Genomic DNA, 10,489 nt, shown 5'->3' on the forward strand with positions numbered 1-10,489 from the left:
TACAAATTTGCAAGGAAGATTCTCAATTTGTAAATCATTCCAGCTTGGGCTTCCTGTGTTGCAGCCAGGCTACTATCCTGTGGCTTGAAAGACAGTGAGGGACTTGTCAGAAATTAGCAGGGGGGAGGGGAGGAGGGAATTTTGAATTTGGGGTTGGAAATGGGGTGACCCATCCAAGCAACGGGAATGTAATTTCCTTACCCTCCCTTTGGGCTTAGCATAAGATGCCATGGCCCTCCCCTCTTGTGTAAATGATATATCTAGTTCTTGCAATACACTGTATTATAGTTTTAAATAAAGTGAGCTTTTAATAAAAAAATTGCTATAAACTCGAAATGTTTTCATCGTCAGATATGTTCTTTTTACTGTTTAAATATAATAATCTATTTTAAATAGTACTTCACAGCTTATACTGTAATACATTCGATATGCTTTGTTGTTGTGGTTATTTCAACCAAATATAGCCCTAATTTTTCTTATCTGTTCATACTGTGAACCAACAACTGTATGAGCTCAAGCATGTTGAACGACCCTCCCCTTTAAGCAGCCCATTTTTTCTGTAAAACAATGACTAAAAACCAGTATTTTTTGGGGGGGCCAGGCTTCCCCCAAAAAATTTTGTGGGGCCAGGCCACCCCAAAAAAAAATTGTGGGCGGGCACATGCCACCCAGGCCCCCCCGGTTCCGCCGCCCCTGAGAGAACCGGTCTCCTTATCTGTAGATTTCAAGCCTGCAATGCATGATTACACACAGAAACAATTTAGATTTTTCCTTCCTATTTGTTTTGTATTTTCCAAGCTTCTTAAAAGCCAAATATGTCAGGAATTTTATCGAGATCGGATATAAGTGAGATTTCTTACGTAAGTTTCGCAGCCCTCTGATCTTATCGTAGCCTGTGAACTTGTAGTCTCCGTCGCATCCGTTTATCACTGGACTGCAATTAGCCTGCGTTCCATCCGACCTTTACTTTCTTTGGCGTTTCATCCGGCCTTTTCTACGGCGTTTACGAAGTAAATTCCGGATGTGACGCAGGCTAGCCTGCAATGCAAGACAAGCGGTATTTGGAATAGATTTGGAATATAATCCCCACGCGCCGCGCCCTTCTACACCACGTGACTCGGCATGCTCTTCGGTCTTCATGTTCACAGTTTCAAGAGGCGTACGAGATGGGGAAGGAGGAGTTCAGAATGTACAGTTATTCATCGTTTTTTAAACGGTAAGAAAGCTATAAACACATGAAAATCTGCGTAATGACTATCTTAATATGTTTTAGTATTCTTTAAACGTATAGTTTTAACATATTCACTGGATTTTCGCTGATTAAGACGTGAATTTGTTTGCACAAAATGAGTTTAAAATGCTGGCACACCACGCGATGAAGGTCACACGCAAAACACTGAATTTTTTAGTAGAAACTGTTGTCTAATAATCTAAAAAAGGAAATTATTAGTTTTTTCACTTGATTCGAGTAGTCTGATCATCTTTGAGGCTTTCATTTAACCGAAACGAGTGATTTTGATCGTACAAGAAGCGTTTGTCTCGACCAGTCGTTTTGAAAGTGTCGGTTTTCAAACTCGCTTTATCTTGCAAACAATTGTTGCATTTTTCAGTACAAAGTGTTTTGTCTAACAATCAAGAAAAATAAAATTAGAGTTTTTCGTTCTTGATATTAGGGTTTTCCGTGATTTCCAAACTCACTTTATCTTATCCCCTGTTTTGTCTACCGTCCTTCTTCAGGGTTCGGGGGTGTTTTTGTGCAGGAATTCGTCGGGGGTCAGCGTTGTTTTGTGTGGGTTTTTTGTGTGTGCCGTGGTGGGTTGAGGACCCCATTTCACCTGTAATCTTCAGGGGTAAGTTATGAACAGCAGGGAATTCTACAGGGATCTTCATGTCTTAAACTTAGATCCTCAATTGGGGGATGGGGGGTGGTACGGAAAAGTTATTCAATAGCCCATTGGGACACAGGACTTATGCACCTATCAGCGGCTTCCCCGTGGGGTCGACCCCCGGGCTGACTAGGGAGATTGTAAAAATTCATAAACAATGTTGATCATTTTTCCCAGGGGTAGGGAAGTTGTTCTTTTCAATGTCCCCTGGTCGAGGCATTCAAATCTACAATCTCCCTCATTTTGGTTGAAATTATTGTTATTGTATTTTGAAAACTGAACTCAACGCATAACCCGTGCAGTTTGCTCGATATTTCAGGTAGTTTTTCATTGAAAAGATTGAAAAAAACTCTCATGAAGTGTAGAATTCACATTTAAAAGTAAAAAAAAATCAAGTTGCATTCGAATTCATGTCTATGAAACAACAAAGAATGTCAAAAAACATACTTCACAGTGGAATTCTCTCACTTAGTCAGCCATCTTGATGAGCAGAGAGGCATCTGGGTATTGTCGAATAACACAGGTAACCCAGCCCGACCAAAAACATCCGTGGTCTCAAAATTTTTAAAATCAGGAGCTATTTCTTCACCTAGAGAGTAAAATCAATCCCTCTGGTAACCCCTGCAATGAAAATAATTTGATCACAATCCCCCACCTCAGTTTTTAGCCACGAAACCAATGTCGCAAATTTTCCCAACCCCAGGGGGAATAACTGGATCCAATCCTTCTGTATTCTCCCACCTATCTCCCTGGTCAGCCCAGGGGTGGACCCCACAGGGAAGCCACTGATAGGTGCATTAAACGAGAGGAAAACGGATATTATGATATTAAAATTTGTTGTTAGGTAGTATTAAAATTCTTGGAAATTCTATAGTCATAATAGATTTCCATTCATGTCATGTTTAAGACGACTTCTTTATATATAATTGTAAAAAAACTGTTCTGTTTTTAACTTATATACTTATAAGGCAATTAACTTTTATTTACACATACATCTGAGAAATATAATTAAATTTGTCTGTATTGCATTCGGTTTACTCATAAGAGATTTGATATTCAACAGGAAAATGTGGTAATGTTATGGTACGAGAACAGGAATATTCTATAGCTATGTGGGATACCTGCAGTGGAGGTAGGTCCATCCATCCATTGACTCATCCATCCACCCACTCATGCATCTGTCCATACACCACCCACTCACCCACCCACGCACACACCCACCCACCTATCCATCCACTCACCCACTCACTCATCCTTTGATTATTGCAAAAAATTATGTATGCATTAAAGTTGTATATGTATTGAAATCATAATAATTATGTGCATAATAATTGTGTGTAATAAATAAAAATGTGCAATAAGAATGTGTTATAGTAAGAATAATGGAGACTATATTTCATATTTTTTTCATTTACAATTTTAAATCTCACTACAAATAGGGAATTTACAACTGACTACTTGAATTGAAGACACAAGCAAAATACGCATTTTGTATCTTTCTTTTTTGCATTAAGCATTATTTTTGAGATTTGATTCGAACCCCACAGCCAGTTCTAGAACATAGAGGCATCCAGATGGGACTCGAACCTGGGTGGGAGGCGAGTGCTCTCACCATGCTTCCTGCATGTAAGAAGACCTCAAGAAGAAACTGGAAGATATATTTTTGTAATATCTTATTGATGGTTTAATGTACTAAGTATAAAAGATGTAATCTCGTTTTGGATAAATAATTTATTTAACCCTTTAAAGCCAAAATTAATTTTTGGACTAAAAGCTTACCATGGTGTGCCAGGCTTGAATGTTCATTTCAGTATCTTGTTCTAACATTATTAGGAAATTTTGGGTGCTCTGGTTGATTGGCTCCCTTCCTAAATAGTACTGAGTTAACCCAGTCAGCCACTTGGCAGGGTGAAGCTTTTTGGCAAAAGGAATTTAAGCATCAATTGTTGTCGTTAATACATCCCACTCAGCCTGAGGGAAGGCTTGTCTGAGTACCACTAGGGCTTTAGGCCGTTTAGCTGCTATCGAGTAGTCACCAATATCCATGATTTTCAATAAGTCACAGTAATCTTCAATCAAACAATAGGCACGATAATTGGCTAAAGAGAACTTGAAAGCACGACAGAGATCCAAAGAGCAAGCATCAAACTTAGGTCGATCTTTTCCTAGATGGAAGTGCAATTACAACAGTTCTGACACCATGTAATAAGCTTAATAGATGAATAAATCCAAAGACAATGGATAACAAGACTTTACTCTAAGAAAAACATGGAGGTCACACAGGACCACACAAGCATGATGGGAAATATTAATACATGCAACCCAACTACATAAGATTGCAAGGAATATTTCTATTGTAAGACTCTTAGGAATAATCCTAAAATAACTGAGCAAAGGGGTAAAAACTGTGTAGGGCATAACCAGAGGTACAAATGCTAATGGGAGGAGCTAAGAGGTTCGCTTTAGATTTCAATGTATACCAATATCTAAACTTGTGCATGATGGTACTCGTGCTGAAATATTATATTGGTATTTTGTATAGTTAACGGACTGAAGAATGATAATTTTTATTTTGTTTTCATAAGATGAGTAGTGGTAATATGGAGACTGATGTCTCGCTTACATATAGTTCATCTGTAAAAATATTTATTTTTCTCTCTCATAACATACCTCCCTCCTGAGTTTTGAGCTCCTGCGAGGATAAGGTACGAAAGGAAAAAAATTGAAACTAGCATGTTAGTGATAGATATGATTTAAGAATATATATAGGTATATATATAACTAAAAATATTGTTGAACCTATGATAAAGCTCTTACATGTATATCTGTGTCTCTTTCTTTTTTAAAATGTTTTTTGTATGTTTTTTTGTTGAATAATCTTAATAAGAAAATTGTAATATACAAGGATAAATGTGTTTAATAAAACCAGCTATACTACAATCTTCTCCAAAATTAAATGTGCTACCTAGTATTTTGGAGAACCATCCATGCATTTTACCAGCCATCCGCTTCACAGTGTAGAAAACTTCCTTGACCAACATTGCTAGGGGAAAAAGGGGGAAAGTGGCACATTATTTTTGCAGAAGATTATATTTTAATGGCATGTTTGGAATGCGTAGTTCAGACAGATCATTTGGTTAGTAAAATCATATGTTTGGAGTGAGAAATCGTTTACATTGGGTATCATCATATATGTTTTATATAAATAAATTGTTTAACTATTGATTATGTTTTACAGAAGATGGAAAATATTTTTTTTATATGAAGAAATAATATATATTTAGGGTTTCAAGTAAAAAGTATCTTTATGAGGGCCTATCAACACTTGAAATCGTGTAATCAATTGTGATTAGGAACACAATTAATGTCTGGTTAAACAATTTTGTATGTCGATTTCAATGGTTAGTTATTGTAAACAATCTACAGGAGATCGGAGAGCTCAACAGGTTTGTTGTAAGTCAGTCAGGATTGATGAATAAGAATTTGTGTGGTCTAAGAATCTATAGTCTAAGGGTACTATCGGTATAACTGAATCTCCGACAAAAGATAAATAGATGAATACTTGTCAGGTGCGAAGTGTATACTTATTACTTATAGTCAGGCCGACCTCGTAAAAGTTCCAACACGTGAGGTTTTCGCAAACATTATAATGGATGCATTTGAGAACTGTGATCCTACAGTTGGTAGAAATGCGAATATTATACACTGGGTGTGTAGCAGAGAGCTCTATGTAAGCTCAGGAAGTCACTATAACATGGCTGTCCATCTGCAAAATTGTCGTAGATGGCTTAGAGTAAGAAATTATATCCAGCAGGAATATGGAATCAAAGTCAACTTCTTGAACTGACATAGTAACTACTATACAGCGTGGAGTTATACAAGGAAAGATGATTCACAGTTTATAGAATCACAAGGGCATCCAGAAATTACAGCTCCTCAATCTACAAGAGTGACAAAGAAAAATGACAAAGAAAAAAGGTCGCAAAGCACAACTAAGTATTTTTGAGGTGTCAGAAATAGCTGTCAAGAAAGGAATAAAGACTCGATTAGAACTGTTAGCACTAGCTAATAAGGAAAAATAAGAAGGAAAAATAGAACTGGCACAATTTATTGCAAACAGAGGTAGTAAAGCAGTTGGTGAAGCAATCCGTGTTGGTTGGGATATGAAGAATGCAGAGGAGAAGCTTAAAAGATCTTGTCTGTCTCGAATAGAGTTGCTAAATAATGCATTGAGTGGCGTTTGTGTTGATGGGTGTCACAACAATTGGCTTCTATTGGTACTAAACATACTTGATCGCAATAGAATAAATGTTCAAGAATTCTGCGGTGCAGTTCGATGTCTACTTGAAAATGGAAGGGCAAAGTATCGTAATATTCTTGTGAAGGGCCCATCAAATTGTGGCAAGACTTTCCTCTTGAATCCCCTGACTGTCCTGTATACTACGTTTAGTAACCCCGTGAAGAGCAGTTTTGCTTGGCTTGGAGTAGAATCAAGTGAAGTAATATTCTTAAATGACTTTAGATGGTCCGCACAGATTATATCATGGCACAATTTGTTATTACTTTTAGAAGGGTGGACGGTACATTTTCCAGCACCTAAGACTCAGAGGACATAGTCTTTGACTGAGACTCCCCCATATTCTGCACCTCCAAAGAGCATTTTAACTTTGTCAAGGGAGGAGTGGTCGATGAAGGGGAGATGGAGATGAGGGTCTGTTGGGATACTTTAAGTTTATTTTCTCAAATTCCCTTGGAAGAACGAGTTGATACACCATCGTGCCTGCATTGTTTTGCCGAACTCATAATTTCCAATGCCTAATTACCATAAATGCATTCATCACGGAACGAATCACCATCACAAACTTTGAAATAACGAACTGTGGTTTAAAATTTCAACTTATGTCACTGTGGATAAATATTTCATAGCTCGAGATCAACAATTTCATGCAATTATAGAACATATCCATTTAAGAGTTCCGATTTAGAAACGATTAACTATGGTGTATCGCTAGAATAGAATATTAATTAGAGAATATATATTACTTTAAACACTAACGGTTCACAATAGTGAACGAAGGTTTTTTATCAACAGTTAATACCTGGCGATAAAAGTATGCTGCAACATTGTTTATACGCCGAGGAGCTATGAACATTAAGATTGATTGTGATTATTGCAAGCATAATTCAAGTGGTTTTACCTCGTTAAGTACAGATGATGAACCGTTGTTTCGTACGATATCTATACACTACCTCATTAGGGGGGTACGGTTTGTGTGCACTGGGCAATTCCATATGAGACATTGGAAAAAAGGCATTTTTTAATATAAATAATATCTTGGGAAATGTGATATAATTTGAAAGCTTAAGAGCGGATGTCAGCAAGCATCAAACAAAATTGAAAATTCGTGGCAAGCTTCCAAAAATCGATTTTGCTCATACTCTCAGTATTGGTAGCCTATTATGTCCCAATCATCATGGTGTAGTTTATTTGTGAAAATATTTTTTTGCTTTTGAGAAATAAGCATTTTACTCGGACCGGGTAAATATGCTAATTAGTAATGCCTCAAATTGGCCAACTTCAGTGACATCATGTAACGAAACTATCTAGCCTTTGGTATTGATAACATGATTTTCTTATTGCCTATCATCTGTTCTTCGTTCACTGTTATTATTGAAGATTTCACTGCAATGTGGAATTTTCTACGAATTTTTTCATCGGCCATACTTTTTCCTACTACAAAAGTAGCCTCAAAACAATGGTCATTTAAACTATGTGCGATACAACGAAATCCAACGAGCTTCTAGATTTTGAAAGATGAAGCGATGATACTTCCAATGATATAAAAATTTCTTTGTGTATTTCAACAGTATTTACGAGGGGCGAGCTCAAAGTTCCGTAAAATATTAAATATTAGTGACACTGAAATCAACAAGATCGTCTGGTGAGCGGTCGATTAATCATGTTTACTATCTTAAATCATTCATAAAACTAAAGTTATAATCGCTAACCTTGTTTAGTTGGTGAAACTTAAAAAGCTTCAATTGTGGTTTTATCAATTGTTTGTCAGGTTAAGTGCATCGCATCCGGTTTCAGGTAATAATGTCAGCATGGTACTGTAGAGCGTGACGCTGTCTCAAAGGATTGTAACAGCCGTATTTGACATCTTATTTCTTTAAATTTCTTAGAATAGCAAGTTGAACTTTCTTTTCTTCTTTATCCTAATGTTTTGCCTCTTAAATGAAGTTTTAAACTGAAAACACCAAGGCCAGGTTCATATGACGTTGACTTGATCGTTATACTCAATGGACGTTCGTTAGAAGTCAACTCGTGGATTATATATCTGGATGAAGCTGATTATATACATAACGCAATACTATGCTAATCACTAGTACATAAAGTTAGCATTTGTTTTGGCATGTACACTTGCCAACTAAGTTCTTTATGAGGTCAATGTACGGTTTCTTGCGTTTAACTTTAATGCCAGAACCATCTAGTTGAAAAGAGGAACAGATATCTTGCAACACCAGAATAGAAAACCTGTCTAACTTCTTGCGAGAGGCCAAGTCGCAAAGGGTCGTAAACGTCGTATATGATTGGATGGCGGGTGGAAACTACGCTAAGAACCTCACTCTGTAAGTCTTGCAATAGTTTTTCTGTTTCAACTTCCTGTTGATCTTTTTGAAATTCTTCATAATCTTGACATTTCTTTTTTCCTGTGACTCGCGAAAAGAAACTTGAAATTTGCTGTGATGTCAAGAATTCTGTGGCAGCGAACATAGGTTCGCCACTGGAGAGCTTTGCTTTTCTCATAGCTTTTGAAACGGAGACAGGATCAGCCTTTTGACCAGTTTGCTCGCCAATTTGATATATTTCTAGCAGGTATTTTTTCTGTTTTTCTGAGTGGCGCTTGCGCTGCTTGGTACTTTTTAGGGCCCAGCCCATTTTCAAAGTAGGCTCATTCACTGCGACAGAGGGAGTTCCTTCAGAAATTTGTGGCACATCACAAGTTGCTCCTTGCTCTAGTTTAGCTGCGTACATCAATATCGCTTTATCAAAAAAGGTTTCACGCTCCAGAACATACTTGTGCTTGCCACAGTGTATGTGGTTTTGTAAAGAAGAATACCTTTGGAAGGATTTGACACAGTCTTCTTCTGGGCAAAAGAACAAACTCTGCTCCTCAGGGTCGGAATTATCTTCTTCTGTTTCAAGTTGTGCAGTTGTCTCAGCTTGATGACTAGGTGCTTCCCATTTTTTGAGACGTCGTGCAGTAACATCAGTAAACGAAGTAGAGGAAGTGCGATCACTACGTTCACCTACAGTGTTAAGGGTTGGTAATTGATGATTCTCTGGAACATCGAAATCTTTCCACAACAACAGTTTGCCGGGTCCTATCCCATAAGCTCTCCAGACTCTTATTCCTTCATCGCTGGGCTCCATGTTGTTAAGGAAACTGATTCCCTCCCATTTCACTGGAAAAGGTATCTGACTGGTTTGCTGGCCACATAACGTTACCCTCACCCCCGGTATACCACGTGCTGACTCTATCGTTGACACCATCTGCTCCGCTGTCTCGATGTCATGACCTTTGTTGTGATAGACTTTCATGTGGCTTTTTATCGTTGCTGCCTTGCGGTCGCAAGATCCTTTACCACCTTGAGGGTCTGAATAATCCACACGGGATAGATGGAGTTTGTGCTTGGTAGCTATTCGCTGGACTGATAGCAACACTGAAGCTGAGTGGTAGCATCCAGCATTGTCTTGTCTAAGAAAGACATTTTTAATTCCTGGTGCAATAGACCTAAGCTGGTAGAAGATATTATCAATGATTGCCAAGACTGTATCACTTTCCTGGATGCACTTTTCGAATGCATGCACGAAAGTAAGCATCTGCATATTTCCATCTTCATTTCTTCGGATAGCTACTGTTACATGCCAGCTGATGCCACGCTTACCGAACCAATCGCTCTGTGCCTCACGGAACTTCCTTGGCAGAAACTTCATTGCCCAATCAAAAACAAGGAGTGCGGACTCTGGGTCCAGATTTTGAAGGATATCTAACTGTGCTTTATCTTGATTTATCGAACGGAGAATATGAGCTTTCCATGCATCAACTTTGTTAACATACTGATCGACGTCATATTTCATCTCATCTTTTTCAGCTCCTTCTTCAAGGTTGTCTAAAACTGTATGCACTTCATTAATAACACCAGGAAATACATCACAGCGGTCACACCTTTCCTTGTGCTCATGGTCACAAGACGAAATGTAGTCTTCGTCAGCTTTAAAGCTAAGAGCATAAGGTATGCAGTGATCAGGTACTGTGGAACTCTGGGAAATGTGAACCTGTGAGGAAAATGTAGGATGAAGGTTAATGGGGACAATGCATGTACTTTTTTCATTCATTGTTAATGGTTCATTACCTTATAGTCGGTTTTGAGATATCTCTTGGAACGTTTTAGCTTTTCATTTTGTTGTTTTGCCCAAGTAAGTCCTTTTCCATATTCATCACCAAGCTTTTCCACCATCTCTTCCAGTTCGTCAAAAGCTTTAGCCCCTTCAGCGGAGAAGTAATCTAATCCTTGTTGGGATTTGCGTACCGACG

At 38.0% G+C, this 10,489-nt stretch overlaps 1 long non-coding RNA gene and 1 pseudogene across 1 annotated transcript; one reads left to right on the forward strand and one right to left on the reverse strand.

Moving 5' to 3' along the window:
• The first annotated feature begins 1,156 nt into the window (after positions 1 to 1,156).
• On the forward strand, positions 1,157 to 4,810 carry LOC116300639 (uncharacterized). Its single transcript, XR_004197641.2, has 3 exons — positions 1,157 to 1,216; positions 2,950 to 3,018; positions 3,973 to 4,810. It is a non-coding gene; the product is annotated as an uncharacterized LOC116300639 (long non-coding RNA).
• Positions 4,811 to 8,273: 3,463 nt separating this feature from the next.
• On the reverse strand, positions 8,274 to 10,032 carry LOC148909257 (uncharacterized; annotated as a pseudogene).
• Positions 10,033 to 10,489: the final 457 nt, after the last annotated feature.

The sequence above is a fragment of the Actinia tenebrosa genome, unplaced genomic scaffold (assembly GCF_029948245.1).
Source record: "Actinia tenebrosa isolate PJP-AT-01 unplaced genomic scaffold, QUT_ActTen_1.0 PGA_scaffold2__45_contigs__length_23673736, whole genome shotgun sequence".
NCBI classification, from domain to species: domain Eukaryota; kingdom Metazoa; phylum Cnidaria; class Anthozoa; order Actiniaria; family Actiniidae; genus Actinia; species Actinia tenebrosa.